Source organism: Numida meleagris, chromosome 6, assembly GCF_002078875.1.
Source record: "Numida meleagris isolate 19003 breed g44 Domestic line chromosome 6, NumMel1.0, whole genome shotgun sequence".
NCBI classification, from domain to species: Eukaryota; Metazoa; Chordata; class Aves; order Galliformes; family Numididae; genus Numida; species Numida meleagris.
Genome location: NC_034414.1, coordinates 23777748 through 23793926, shown reverse-complemented (window position 1 = coordinate 23793926; position 16179 = coordinate 23777748). Strand labels below are relative to the sequence as shown.

The 16179-nt window shown below is 42.1% G+C and overlaps 1 protein-coding gene across 6 annotated transcripts in view; it reads right to left on the bottom strand.

The window, feature by feature from the left end:
• LRP4 (LDL receptor related protein 4) overlaps positions 1-16179 on the bottom strand; it is a 95285-nt gene that overhangs the window by 54761 nt on the left and 24345 nt on the right. The gene's annotated exons all lie outside the window — the stretch shown is intronic.

The window sequence follows — 16179 nt, the reverse complement described above, 5'->3', positions numbered from 1 at the left end:
CTGAGCTTTGTAGCTTTCCAGCTCTTTGCCACACAAGAAACTAGGAAGTCAACCACAATAGTTTGGCTTAGTAGAGGAGTTCTCCAGGGAAGGGGTAGGATACACAGTGTGGTTTTGTGGCAATAAGGAGGCAGAAGCTCATTTTTGCAATCCCACATGCAGGAGGACTTCAAAAGCAAAAACCACAAGATAAACATAGCTATCTTGGGACAAAGAGAGTTGTTCCGTATTGCTTTTTCTAAAAAAATAAAAAAATAACCCCACACATGATATTATGCTGCCCTCAGAGGATGAACAGCAAAGGGCCAATTATTAGCTGGCCCCGACTGAGCTGGAAGAACAGGGTTGGGTCTGGCAAAGAGAGGTACCACACAACCACAGAGACATCAGAGCAACTGCACTGCCTACCAGGGAACTGGATTAACTTAAAAGGAAAAAAAGGGAAAGAAAAAAAAAAACAACAAATTTCTACCAGTAACATTTATTTCAATATATATGCATATATATATATATATATACACATATACACACACACATATATATACACAATTGCACTCAAAAATACAAGCTTAACATAAGTATGTTTTATGGGCTCAGATGGGACAAGCTCTTTCCAATAGAATTGCCAACAGGAAAAACAAGAACTTCAGACTTGGGGTTACTGCAGGGCAGCTATGCTGTACATCAGCCCCTATTCAGCCCACCCGCATTTGCTTGATTTCTAGGCAGCTCACGAAGCACCGTTCTGCACCTCCCACAGTGCCTGGACTTCAGACTCCTTTGCATCATTTACAAAGTGGTCACAAAACTCTTCCTCTGCTTCAACCATAGGTCTCAGGTGCTGCCTTGTACAAATCCACAAGCTCCACAGTTCATTCATATTCACACCCCAGAAAAATTAACCACAATAGTGAAAAAGCACCACAGGATTCCTTATAACCAGTCTCATATTGTTGACATTGGGTTTCACCTTCACCTTCAACAAAATAATAGCAACTCCGCTGAGGCAGGCAGAGGAAGATGCAGGAAAAGCAAAGCAGCCTAGTTCTGGAACCATACCTTTCGAGGTATTTGTGTGGCCTCCACTACTGCAATGTCAGAGCACCTGTTTCCACTAATGAACAATTTCAGCACCCCTTGAAGCTGGGAAATATTATCTTCAATTCAAAAACAGAAATGGAAGCCCAACAGCACAGATCGGTGAGTATTTGCATGCCCAAGTCGTTTAAAACCAGCGGAAAATTAGACATTTAAGCTTCATTACACATCTGGCCAAGCAGATTTAGACCTGACTCTCAGTATTGCGAAGTACTCATACCTCCCACTGCAGGCACTGCTCCTGCTTGGAAACCTGAGCCCTCAGTGACTTCCCAAAGAGACTGTGGCCAAACTGAGAAATTAACACAGATCCTACCCAGTCCCAGTCCACTTCTTAACCAGGGCACAACGTGCCCTGCCCTACCTAGGTCCTCACCCCAGAGAGCTCATTAAAACAAACTTGCAGGAAATCAAAGTCACTACTGCACAAATGTGGAAGGATTTACACACGCTGCTGGGAAGTCAAAATAACACCTCCTGCCCCACTTCACTTGCCTGCTCCCCTAAGCTCCCTGACCCAAATTAAGTAAGAACCAAGTTCTGCATCCCAAAAACAAGGTCAGAGCCAGGCTCCTGAGTCCCTCCTGGGGGTCCCAAGTTCCTGTATTAGCCTTACAATTATTAAAAGGCCAACATTAAAGGAAGTCCAGCCCTGAGGCCACTGTTGATCTAATAAACACTGGAATTAGATTTCTTCTCAGTGAAGAGGCTGCCCGCCTGATGGCATAAAGCCAACATTTAAATGCTACTGTTGCTCAGAGCCCTAAATTAGTTTTGGATCTGGGGAGTTTGCCTTGAGCTACAGCCAAAAGAAACATAGGAACTGAAGGGAAATTTGTTAAACGTTAACAGAGCTGCAGGAAAGGACTAGGGCAGGACTAGTAGGTGGTAGGGAGGAAGGAGGGGGAGGCACAAACAAACAGAAGAAACAGAAATAAGAAGCAAGATACAGGAAGACACCAAGAAAGAATATTTTTGTCCATAAGTGACTCCTCCATCCAACCTCCCACTCGATTGTGTGAGCAGCAGACTTTTTGGGTCTTGCTTTCTGCTAGATTTTTTTTTTGCAGCTACAACGGTTCTCATCCATCATCTTCTCTCTGCATTCAAAATGCAGAATAAGAATGAGGAAACTGCTATTCCTCACTCCTTGTCTATGACAATGCTGAGTTACCATGAAACTTAACTCCCAGGTCAGCTACAAGCAGATGTTCACTCCCTGTCTCCCTGATTGGGATCTCAGCAGATTCTATGCTCTCAGGATTGGTACACAGCCACCTGCAGGAGCAGCCCTAGCAGCAGGCTCTCTTTCCAGGAAAAGGAGGTAGTGAAAACAGCAAAAGATCCTAACTGTCTATTCATGCCGTTCTCCATGTTACTGATGAATTGTATTGACTTAGCACAACATCTTTCTTACCTGTATACTCCATCTAAAATGACTGTTTATGCAGAGAGAGGATATTTCTGTCTGTTTTAACATATTTTTCCTTCTCCTAGTAGGAAGGAGCTGAGCATAAAGACTCTCCCATTTGCCAGCTGCTTCCTGTGATGCCAAGCCGGTAGCTTCTGATGGAAGCAACTACAGATGCAGGACAAGAAAAAGGAAGATGAGCAACTTCCAACTCGGGAATCTCTTACTGTCTCCACAAATCTTTCTTATTTGGATAGATGAATTGGAAGATTTTAGATAGCAAGAAGTAATCCCTCAGTCATGTTCCCAAAGGGCCCACAAAGGACCTTTGTTCGCTACCAAATGTATCCCTGCTCTTTTCACCTCTCTACGGAAACATTTCCGAGCCAGTGGGCACACACGTGCAGAGTTTGCTGTAGAAAAGGATAAAACGTCTGGAGAGCATATTCATTAGAGATCTTACATTGCTGTCCTTTACTGTGCCACACTTGAAGCTGAACATTGCTGGGGGGCACGAGTGTTCCCCCTCCCAAATCTCTTCACACTGCAACACAGAGACCCCTTTCAAAGACTGAAGAGTCTGTCTGAATAAATCATCTGTGCTTCTCAACAGAAGAAGCGAACAACAAACATGATATTAAAGAAGGAAAATTAACAGAGAGCATTCAACCTTGTCCAGACGCTAAATCAGTTGAGTAATAAATAGAATAGTTTAAAGAAAACCAGAACGTAGTCTTAGACCTTTTCTTTCCCATTGATTTTAAATGAAACCAATAAATAATAAAAGTAAGAGTTTTTGCTCATAGAAAGGGTTCTCTAAGCATCTTGAAACTTCACCCTTTCACTGCTGAGATAACATGCCCAAGTTAGCTCTCCACTTTCAATCTTCATACCAGTACCTGCATTCACCAGAACTATGGCTTTGTTCTCTCACAGATTACAGCTTTCTTTAAATAAATACCTTGTACTTCATGTTATATCCATCACAGGGTTATTCAAGTTTCTACCAAATTTGTTTGCAAAAATCCGCAAGGAGTCTGTGGAACTTTCCAGGTCCCTTCGTGGATTTTTCCTGTTGTATTCAGGAAAGCACAGAAGAGACAGGTGGGGACAAGGGCTACTAGATTCTGCAAAATTATTAAAATATAACCAGCAACATTTGGGCAAATTTGCATACAACCTCTCCATCCTAACACATCCCTAACCCTTAATCTCATTCCTCAGCCACTCTTATTTCATGATATAGAGTTTGCTCACAGGTCTCCTGCTGTGCACACAACCTTTTTCCCCAAATGACAAGTCCTCTCTCACACAAACATGTAAACACAGACTGGGCAATGATGACTTCGGTGAGACTCCCCTGTGAGTCTCATAAAGAGTTAAGGCCCAGTTATCACATGCTGGTAGGCTGACAGCTTTATGTCTGTAACATCTATGCAGGTTTCAGACTCTCCCTTTAATCAGGTTCCATTGCAATTAATCAGTAGGCTTCTTTATAAGAAAAAAAATAATAATAAAAACAGCTAGCACTCTATTCAGTCCAATTCAAACTGTCCGGCCAAATCTCATGACCAGCTGGAATGCCCCTTTCCTAGCCTGCCCAGCAGGATGCCCAAGAATGGCGTGTGAACATTTCTCTCTGCTCCTGCTCCAGCGTTAAAATGAACAATAGTCCCTGCCAGTGTCATTCTTTGGCAATTCATTTCTTCCTGTCGCCAGACTCTTTCGTTCCTTCTTGCCCCTTCCACCTTTTTTGTACGAAAAACAACAGCAGATCAGCAGCAATATAATAAAATAAAATTGTATTTACTTGGGAGATTTGGGGGAAGGGACAAGGAGGTGCTGAGAGGAAGAAGAGCACCCATCCCCCTTCTGCAATGAAGACACAGACAGGGAGAGTTCTCAGGCCCCAGCTGACCTGCTCCTCTCCATGCCTGCTTGCCCTGCTGCAAGGAGCATAGCGTTTGCCAGGGGGCTGCAGGGGGGGACAGCGTCCTTTTCTTCTGGAGGATGTTGGAACTGTAATCACAGAGAGGGAGTTTCCGGAGAGAAATTAATATGGATCTCAACTTATTTTCCTTGTGTTTTTCATGGGCAGACCTGTGGCCTTTACTCAGCTCTCTCATTCACCAGGGAATGGGTCAAAGAGGTGAAAGAAGCTGCAACTGCCAGTGTTAGGAGAGACTTGGGTAACCTCTTCCTAGAAGAGCAGAAGGGACATACAATGGGACAACTCCAAGGGAAAAATAAAACTATATGCACACACAGTCCCTTCCAGAATGAGGAATGTGTGAGTGCAAAGAATTAAACATCATTGAAAGTTCCACGAGGAACAAATTAACCAAAGAGGTAGCAGTAGAGAGCATGCTAAGAGTAGATACACTGTGACTCCCCAACAACAGTGCTCCTTCCCTCCAAAGAAGAGAAATGAGGAGTCAGGTTTAGCACGACTGTTACAGAATCAGGAGGGCTTCAGTAAATTTACTTTCTCGGTTGTGAATTTTAAAAGTTTGCTTCCTGGTGTACAAAAATTCTTACTGAGCAACAGCCTTCTTACTTTGCAACAGGCAAAGATAATACCCTATATAGCATGCTTCAGAAGTGAGTCCAATTGTTATTGATAATACAATAATTTTGAAATATATCGTGAGAGGGGAGGAAAAAAAGCTTTAATGAAAACCCAGAATTAAATTCATCTGCGCAGTCTTTAATAGGCCCTTTCTGCACCATATGACACCACCTAACGAATACACTATCCTCACATTACTTACAGCACAACAAGTGAATACTGAATTACTATACAGGCCTTCCAGATGGCTGTCCATCTTACTGTTGTGAATGATTTCATCAGCTCCCTTTTACATAAATCTTCTACTCAAAGAGTGAACATGCGGAAGTACTGGGTGCTTATAAAATAAAACAGAAGGAAATAACGCAGGTGATACCTAACTCTGTGGCAAACCAGTCAGTCATAGGCCTTTCAAACTTGCAAATTCCTTTTATCCATGACGATGGACATGAAACAGAAAAGAACCTGAAAGATTCAAGCTGTTTTGTGGGTGGGCCACTACATAAGGGTGAGACTTGGGAGCAGGAGACAGGCAAGACATACAAAAAGAGAGCACGAGGCAGCATCTCACACCTGCTACCCAGAACCGCTTGCTAAGATCCCTTCATCCCTCTTCTGTCACCTAACAAGCTTCCCTATTTCCATAGTAGTAATCTTCTGTTACTCTTTCCTCCTAAACTCCTCACAGTCTCTCTTTAGGGAACTCCATGTTATTTTTTGCATTGTAACACAATCTTCAGTACCGCATTGTATCACACCAAAATAGGCTACTCCGGCTGCCTTCTCCTCCTCACTGCCCGTAGGCCAGCAAGGGAGCGCTCGGTCCAGAAGGCATCAGCTAGACTACAGTTCCTCCACAGCCCTTCACTGGGGAGACTACCTGAAGACCTCCTATTCAACACAAGCCTGTCACTGACTGGATAGCCAACGTTCATCACACAGAGAAGTCAAAGAGGCTTTTGCTGTCAGAATTTTTAACTTCTAATTAGCACATGCAAGTACTTATTTTCAAAGACTTACAACTCCTCTGTGCCTCAGTGGATTTCCAAGAAGACAAAGAATCTTTGAGTATTTTCCACTTTTCTGTATTTCTGAAGTATAGGAGGCTTAAAAAAAAACATGTTCAATCTTCTCTGCAAAGACAGAGCATTTTAGTCTAACTAACTAAAGTTCTTCTCTCTCCCTAAAGACCTTCCCTCACCTGTAGTTGTGATGGGCTAAGGATAGAATGCCTTTGCAAATATTGTATCGTGAATGATGCAGAAGAAAGAGTAGTCAGCTAATGCCAGTAAGGATAAAGATGCTTCAAAAGAATCTCCAGAAGGATAGTTATGCACATTCTTCTAACTCAGGTGGGTATTTGGCATGTCAACTATTTCTTCTGACAAAAAAAAAAGGACTCTTATTCTACCCTCATCTCCAAATAAGAGCCAAGGATGTCCTTTAATTGAAAGTATTTGCTATATCCACACTAAGAACTTTAGTGCCAGTTTTATCATAGCACAGCAGCTTTGCCTTTTCTCAACTTGTGTATTATCCCATACACTGACACAGAGTTAAGTCTTTACTTACTAAATTCTGCCAATCACTTGGAGACTGGATTCCATTTGGAATTTTTGCTGAGATTTAATCAACTGGAAATGGAAGATGGACCAGGTCTTGGCCAGAGAGTCCAGACAGTCCAGTCTCCACATGAGCAGACCCTAGTTACGTTCAGTTTGAAGCATCTGCAGAACTACGATTTTAAAGCAGGAGTATTCCCTGCTCCAGGACAATCATGACACAGTTAAGCATCTCCTGCCCAAATTTAAATTCTGACATGATGCATTTAGAACAAAGATGAAGCTTCTGGCATCATTCCCACTCTAACAAAATCATCTGGTCTAAGAAGACATTTTTGTCATTAATACGCAGCAAATAATGCATGCAACAGATTGTTAAATGTAAGAATTGAGCCCTGAACTGTAGGCTTGCTACAAGCCTTGCAGGGATGAAAAGGAATGTTTAAAGAAGTGGCCTGGTTACTTTTTCCTCATAATGCAAAAAAAATAAAAATAAAAAAAATTTGAAAAAACACCTCTACAAAACAACAAAAACAGTTCCATGCCATTTATATACCTGCACTGCAGTTTTTGAAAGAGAAGACAGAAACAGCGTGTAGGTAAGAGCTTACCTGACTATCCCAGGACTACAATAGTGGCCTCAAGAAACTCTGAAGGCCAAAACATATCAGGCAGTCAAGCTGCAATAAATTGCTTTAAACAGACACCATTTCTCTGATTTCTTCCACAACTGGAACTGGGACCCAGTTCAAATAAACTGGAAATCAAGAGACAGTTCACAGGTAGTAGGGGAATAAAGTATAAAAACATACAAAACAGTTAAGCAGAAATAAGCTATAGACATACTAAGCACAAAAAAAGACTATGCTTTCAGCCTACACCACTTTGGATGAGCCCGTTCAGAAGGGGCACGTTGGCTAATGTCTTCAACTAAAAGGAAAATAAAAAAGGAAACTGGCTTAGCCTAAACCTTTATGTGTTGTCTGCCTACATCTCTCTCCTTCCTCTGATGTCCCCCAAACCCTCTAGTTTTAACATGGATACGGAATGCTCACAAAAGTTCCCTCTAAAACCCTGGACCACAGAAGCTGGAGATAAATCCTCCTCCAGACATCTCTGTTTCCCCTTCTCTCACATATACAAACCTTCCTTCCCCCTCCCACCTCTCAAACCCATCTCACCCTCCTCCCCTCAAAAGCGATTAAGGAAAAGCTGTAGAAATATTTGCCCAAAGCTGGAGCCCGTTGCTGGGCCCAGCTGTATTGTTGATAGGCATACACACAGCAAACTTGCACTGTGAGGAGCCCTGCGGGACTCCAGGCACTTCAGGGAGGCTTTGTGAGCCCAGCTCCACATGCACCAGCCAGACTATTGTGAAAGGGAAACAGAAAAAATGTTACAAACCCCAGTGCTCCCCCATTCCCATTTCCCCAGCTTCCCCAAGTGCCCCCCTTCCACCCACCGCCACCTTCCCTAACACAAATCAAGCAGAGAGGGGGCCGCTCCTAAAGAGAATGAAAAGGTTTCCTCAGTTAGATTTAAGGCAACAAGTCAGAGATGGAAGGAGTCCTTTATCTGCTGGGAAAGCCTCCCACTGCTCCAGAGCTGGGCTGAACGGGGATCCTGGGGGCCAGCTTTCTGAAGGCTGCCATTGATTTGTCACTGGTGATAAGTGAGACCAAGGCCGTTCCCACAATCGCCTGCAGAGGGGACGGCTCTCCCACAGTGCCCGATGGGGGAGAGAAAACCACGAGAAATCACAGAACCTTGAGGTCAAAAAATCCGGAACATCTCCTTTCTCTAATGAGCAACAGCAAAAAGGGGAGACTACGTGAGCCCCAGGCAGGGGAGGAGGGAGAATAGCTCCAAGGGCAACATGACCTCTCAAGAGCACATGAGCCTTCCCCATGAGCCTTCCCCAGAACTCTTCAGCCTTTGCCTCTGAAGGGCCTCCTAGTGCTAGCACAGTCAGACAGTATTCCTTCAAAAACTCCCCAGCCGCTCCTTTGCCAATAGCAGAGGCTTTCAAACCAGCTCTATTTACATAGACACTTTTTGCTCAAACAGATGCTGCTGGAAACTCGTTCTTCTGCTTTTTGGGAAGGGAAATCTTTTCTCACAGAACTACATAAATGAGAGGCTAATGAAGTACTATGTCTAAAAGGTGAATTCCCAAAGCAACAGGAGATCTTATAGGAGCACCAGAGCTCCCCCAGGGAACATACAAATAGAGCAGCAGCTGCCTGGGCAAGAACAGATGCAGATGGGTGAACTGAAAGAAAGACAAAGGGGGGGGGGGGGGAGGGGGGGGGAAAACCCAGGGGGGGGGAAAAAAAAAAAAAAAAAAAAAAAAGAGATTGGTAAAAGAAATAAAGATCCCTGGCCTTTCCTGATGTGACTAATTAAGGAAGGACTATCAGAACTAGTTCAACTTGCATTGTAAAACGTCTCTCTTGCACTCTTTATGTGCTTCCAAACCTCCTCAGGGCCTCAGGATGCCTTCCCTTCCTTTCACTGCCCTCAGCAAAACCTCACAACCTGCTTCTGCTCTGTCCAGGCAGAGGCCTTGTAACATGACTTGAGGACCAAGAGATTTGAGTCTCTAGAGGGAGAATAGCGTCACGCCTGCAGCCTCCTTCCAACCCAATCAGGCAGGATACAACAATCCGGAGGATCTTATCTGGCAAGATATTACCCCAGGATAGTTGTGCGCAGAACCTAAAGCATCAGTTTATAATTCAGCACATTAATACAAATGGAAGTTGCCAGACTGTAAACTGTGACATTCAGCAATATTTACCTCGCCTTCAGCCATTCAGAGGCACAGGGCAGGCCACCGGGAATGGTCATTAGTTCAGATACCCTATTTAAATTTGGTCCCATACAAAGGACCATGGAGGCTGTGTTCTTTTAAGTAGGAGATGAGCAGAATACCAGAATCCTAACAGATAAAATACAGCCCAACAATTTCACAGGTTTCAGCAAACAGAAAAACAACCACCACCACCAAACTTTAATTCCTATTTCAGAACCATCCAGCAGCCTGTACCAAGCACCCACATCCCAAACCAGCCAAAGCTTTTGAGCAGTCTTGACATGCAACCCAATTACAGCCCACTAAACATTTCTGCCTCCTAATGAGCAAGGACTGAATGATCTCCCCAGCTTGGTGAACTAACTTCTTGGACCACAGCCACTGCTTGGAAACTTCGACGTAGGCATATTTCCAGCAAGATTCCAACATGCACACCTGAATAATCTCAATAGCTGCATGAGAAGCAGAACTAACAAAGCCAGTTTCAAATGGATCCATCTCTAATAGTCAATTTTGGTACATCTCTTGCCAAATGCAGGGAGTGGATGCTTTGATGTCTAACAAAATGCAAATTCACAACAAATCTTCACCTACAGCCCAGTCACTTACATGGTGCCTCCTCTTTATTGTGTTGCCTATCTTCATGAATCTTATTCTCTGGGACCAGTCTTTTTGAGTGAGAAGATATGCACACACATTGAAATAGCCATTGCTTCCATACAAAATCAGGCTGAAGATGCCTGCAGATTTTTCTCATGAGAAGCGCCAGTATTAACAATATAATTAAGGATCTCTTTTCATACTATTTCCTGGACTAAGCTCCAAGACCTGAGGTGCACGAAATCTAAATTAATATTAAAAAAAAAAAAAAAAGAAATTCTTCACAAAGCTCAGAATTCATTTCAGTAGATATACCACTCAGCCCTGGAAAAAGAACTTTTGGCATTGAAAAAAAAAGACAAAAAAAACTTATAACCTCTTCTGTCTACAGAGACAAAGTTCACCTTACATGCTAGCATACTGCCTTACACTAGAATCATCATCTCAGGGCCAAAAACCACAACAAGAAACTGTGTCATTTTCTGTTCTTACAGATGCATTTACTGTAATGACTTGAGAGCCATTTTCCTTCTCTCATTCCACTGTATTTTTGGGAGACAAGTCAAGTTGAATCAAGCTTTTGAGGCAATTTGTGGTCACAGCAAGAAGTGACGTTATCCAGCCAAGTATAGCATACTTTCTCTGATGAAAGAACGACCCAAGCCTCTCATCGTTATAAATGCTACCTTAAATGACTGGATGGCAGCAGAGATGCTGCAGAAACACAGGGCAACTGTCCTAGTTAGTTCCATTTGTAGCCAAACTTTATCTCCAGTAATTACAAACTACCTTGAGAAGTTCCTGTTTTTCTTTTTTCCAGCTGGACACAGACAACTTTCCTGCCTTTCCTAACTGGAAGAATTATGTAGTAATCTATTTTAATGCTTATGCAGTTAAGTGATTTTTTTTCAGTCACAAAAATGCGGATTTCTGTGGTGGGGGCCAAAAGGTCTCAGTACGTGGTTGGATAACTTCATTGAATTTGCTAAGTATTCCTGGTACCATGCACTCACATTCCAAGTCCCTGTGAGAACACAATATTTATTCCTGCAAACCTTTCTCTAAGTAAGAACATCTAGCACATTTGGACCTTCAGCCAACAAGTCTTGATGAGTCAAGATCATATCTACCGTATGCCAGCCACAGTATGCCACTAAGCTACACAGCATGAAGGTCATGATAGCATACACCTCAGCTTGGGACAGAGGCTGAGCTCAGTTAGCTTTCCAATTTCCTGGTCCTTTATCCTGAAGTTGAATGTCATCAATTTCAGATTCTGAGAAGAGTGCTAAGAGGTTCGCTCTCCTTCCATTTTTTTCTGGTATGCTATCAAACAATGTGGAATTACCAATTGATGCAGCACTCTGGCAGTCATTCCCACGTCCCTCCTCAAAAGTGCAGAAATACTTGGCAAACTGAAATACAGACTAGATGATTTAGGTATCATGTCCTCAGCAGAGCTTGACTGTTTTCCATGCGGAAGATATGATCTTCTGCCCTTCATGCTATAATCTAGTTTCTTGATTTCTTTGCCAGATATTTTTCCAAAACACAATCTGTTTGTGCACGATAAGCAAAGGACAGAAAGCAGCCTTGATTTGACTACACTCTAGCAATAAAACAGCTTGTAGGTCCTCCTGAAACAAACTGAAATCTGCATAAAATGAGAAATAAACTTCAAGACTGTGGTTTCATATTCATCAGTAGTGGTAGCTTAAAGAGCTGCCAGCCCTCCTTCCCCTGCCACCAGCCCACGCCCCTCCATGAGCTGGCACAGATCTTTACTCAGCCTGATAAAAAAATAGGTCAGGGAAAGTATGGCCCAGTGCAGGTTGAGCAGGGGAAAATTGGAAGGGTCTTCCAACTCCTCCTCACCCCATCCAGTTCAATTTTTCCTTCTTCTTCACTGCTTATGGGACCACAGCACCAGAGCTGAACTGACAGGAGAGCTAGGGTCATTTCCTGTTTATGACTTTACAGACATGTTTACTGCAGTGTCTCAGGAGTTATTTTCCACTTACAGACTGTTTACCAAGTGTTTGTGCATTTAGAAGTAAGGTATGCATGTTGCTGTGCTGAAAATTCTTATGAAAAGGAATAAATATGGTGAATTAGATCATCCTACACTTAAGTATTGTAAATGTTTAAAAACATTAACTGTCTTATTAGAGAAAAAGCCACTGATTTCAGTCTGCAGAAAAAAAAGCTCTTAAGCAACCGGTTACCATGGTTCAGTTCTTTACGCTTGCAAGAAGAAATGTTGTTGCCTACAGAAATCAAGTTGTCAAATATATCCTTAGAGGAAAGAAAAAGAAAAAAGTCCTAATCATTAGCACACCTGGTCTAACCACCACAGTGAGTCATTAAGCCATTGTCTGCAAAGAGGGTGCTCTCAAGTTGGATTCTGTACAGATGATAGTCAAAGCTTATTGAAAACAACATTTAAGCTACTGGGAATATGGCCACCAAGGCCAACCACGTATTTTCAGAATTCCACCTTGGCAATTAGCAATCTAGCCTCCTGCAACAAAGCAGCAAAAGGAACATTTAATAATCATTATTTGGCATTGGCTGCAGCTAAACTATTTCAAGTCAGGAATCCACGGTGTAACACTTGGATTCCTAACCAAGTCCAAGTTATGCTTCTGTTCTTGTATTTCTCGACCTTTGTGGATACATGGTTAAATATCCATTTGCAATCCACTCTAACAGTTACAAGTCAGGACAGCAAAAAGACTAAAAGAGTCAGAGAGGATGAAAAGATTTTTGGAAGCTAGTTCAGATACAATTCCCCTCATTAGACTAATGTCAATCACGTATTGAATACACTGGCAGAAAACAGGAACACATGCTACCTAGGACAAAAACAGCAGCAAGATCCCTTCAGAAGGGCATTACATCTGAAAATAATTTTCATTCTTCCTGTATCAGACCCCACATGTACCAGATGTGTTCATTCAGTAATGATAATGCAGTATGCAGCATGTCAAAGGAGTAAAAAGGAATAGGAAAAATGCAGTTTCAATAAGAATATATTCCAAGGATGGAGAAGACTAGAAACAAGAAGTATCAATAAACAGACTAAAGGGTAAAAAAACTGAACAGTGTGTTATTCAGTATTTCATTGAGCTTTTCCTTGTTATTTGATACTTCTGTCAATTTATTACATTCAAAAATTAAGAACTCTTCAGAGCAAGGACTGCCCTTACTGTATGCGTACAGTGCATATAACAATGCAAAACTCTAATTTCCATCAGAGTGGATCTTTACATGATCCAATTGACAACTCATGTGTGAGATCCAGCCCACGCAGATCTTCCCCTTCAGCCTGCCACATATTCATTCAGGGAGAAGAAAAATTGCTGTTTAGGCAGCTTTTGTTTCCAAACAGTTATCTCTGTATTCCTTTCACCAACCAGACGCTTACAGTCATCACTGCCATTTCTACATCACCTCAAGAGGAAGGTGGTATTGTGCCTCCTTGCGTGTGCATGTCCAGGCCAGGCTTGTCAAACCACAACATGGCCACATCAGTGGAGGGGTGGGAAGACCAAAACATGAATCCAGATTCTGCAACTATGGGTCAAAACCCAACTCTTCATTATGGATCAGTCATTTAAGAGGTTAAAGAAGAATAGTCAAGAACTTAGCAAGGGGATAAAGCTTTTCATAGTTAGATGGACAATTTCTCTGGCAACAATTTAGAACATAAGTCTGCATTTGCCCAAGTAAAATAATATAGAAGGTATTTGCTTCAAGTTGTTTCCACCACAAAAGGCATTGCTAACTAATGTACTGCACCAGTGCCGACATCTATAAGTTGATCTTTCACTGCATCCTGACACTAATACAGCATTAAATCATTATATATGTAATAAAGAGGCCTATGTTTTTATATAAGCCACAGAAACTGAATCATGGGCCTGAATTCTCGCCTCCTGTTGTTCCCAGGGCTGGTCCTTCCAAACTTCATTTAAGATGAAGTAGCAGCAAGCCACTGCCAAATGAAAAAAAAAAAATAGGCTGGCCCTGCCTCTCTCCATCCCTCAATGAAGTCCACACCTGCCAATAGCATATAATCTGTGGTATCACTGGTTTCACTGTTTGGCAGGTTACCTGTTGACAAATCAATAAGCAGATCCAGCAGACACACACACGCAAACCTATCAAATGGACAAGAAAAGCGAGACTGCTTTTGTGGGGGAACCCACAGTTATGCTAGGTTAGGTGTAATGTGAAACCACAGCCATGCATCAAGGAAGATGTGTAGCTATAGGCCAAGTTGCATATATTCCAAGCAGATAACAATCCTCAGCAATGACAACATCCTAGCAGCCCCAACGCAATTTTTCCTCCTTCACCAAGAGAGATATTGGGTTTACTGAGAGCAAAAGGCAGCAGGAAAAAAAAAAACTTCTCATTTTGATATCCTAAAATATGGGCTTTGTACTACTCTCAAACTGTATTTTGAAGGTAATGTTTCCTATAAAGTTAGATTATACTCAACCTGACTCCAAATCAGCAATGTAGCCGTAGAAATGTAATTGCAAGTGGCTTATAATGTCACCTGAAGCAAGCCACTGCACATGCTTCAAACAAGTCACCGTCCAGCCTATCATTTAGGGACAGCAAAAATGCAATTTGTACTTCATAAGCAATTTCTTCTAGTGCCTCTAGACATGGATCTGCAGGAAGACAGTGGGTGATAATTATGGACAGTTGGAAACATTGTTTATTTCCTACTAGAGAAGCCAGTAGTTCAGGCCTCTAAGGATAAATGACATTTCTTAACCAGATGGAAGACTCTTCATTTTCAAACATCAACCATATAACAAAGGACCACAGAAAGCAAGGAGCCAACTCACAACAGCAACATGAAAACAAAATTACTAGAGATTTTAGAGGAGTTCTCATCAAAATCAGCACTTACAAAGACTCTCAAGTTGCATCAGAACTTGTGCCACATCTCACCACAGTCAATTCAAAGACACTTTAATTGGCAAAACAAGCTCTGCAAGTGTTACCCACATGCAAGAGACAGCACATCTGAGATTCTCCCAGAAGTGGATTTAACACATGAAGTGTTTGCCTCCACAAAGGTTTCAAGAGAGAAGACTACATCACACGGAGTCCAGTGACAGACATGAAAATATTCCAAGGAATAATGTTTCATTTCTAGTAAGGTAAAGTGTTTTCTTGTTCTCTCTAATCTTCTTCTATATTTTACTCACAAGATTTGAAGATTTCCTTCCCACTGTCTCCTTTCACTTCTCTTTCCCAGACATCTACAGTTTTACTTACAGAGCTATCGTTGTATCCAACTCAAAGTCGCACATGCCATTTCAGTATTTGGTAAAAGCTTGACTTAGAAATAAATGAAATTTGCAAAACTATCTGCCAGTATAATAACTAAACCTAGCTGGCTTCTAGGTTTGTGCATTTTTTGTTTCTTACAGAAACCTGTGTTCTGGTTTAGATTCAGATTTGTTTCTCAAGCAGAAGGATTTTGGATTAAGTTATTTGCCTCGTTAGCCTCAAAAGAAGTGCCAAATCCCACATGCACAGTTTTCATAGGAACGGACAGAATTTTCATTTGGTTTCAGTCTATGGTTTCCAGTACTTTTAGGAGGCTTTTAGGTGGCTTTTGCTGTTCAGCTGAGATAGCTGCAAAAACAAGTTTTATGGAAACACCAAAAATGGAAATCCTCCCAGTTCTACTCTATAGCCACCACTATACAGATTTCATAAATGTAGTTCTACCAAGTCTTTGCAGATCTGAAAATCAGTAACTTCCAACTTCCATTTGGTTACAGTGTAAGAATATACAGAGTTCTGGAGTTCATTCTTGTAGAAGCTGAGTTTAATTTGCTATCAAATAGCATAGCAGGAAAATCCATGTATTGTATTTATAGATCTCAGTATTTAAGTAGTTCAAGTGAGTCTTTACTTGCTAGGACCACCAAGTAACCAGCATCGCCACACTGGCACAGAGCTGTCTGCACACAAGGGCCCTTTAGGCTGGATAGTGCAGGACCTTGCTGCATGCCCAGCTCAGCCCAGCCCTATCCTGCAGAAGAAAAATTCTCACAGTTACAGTCTTCTCCCTCCTGTGACTCTCTCCCCA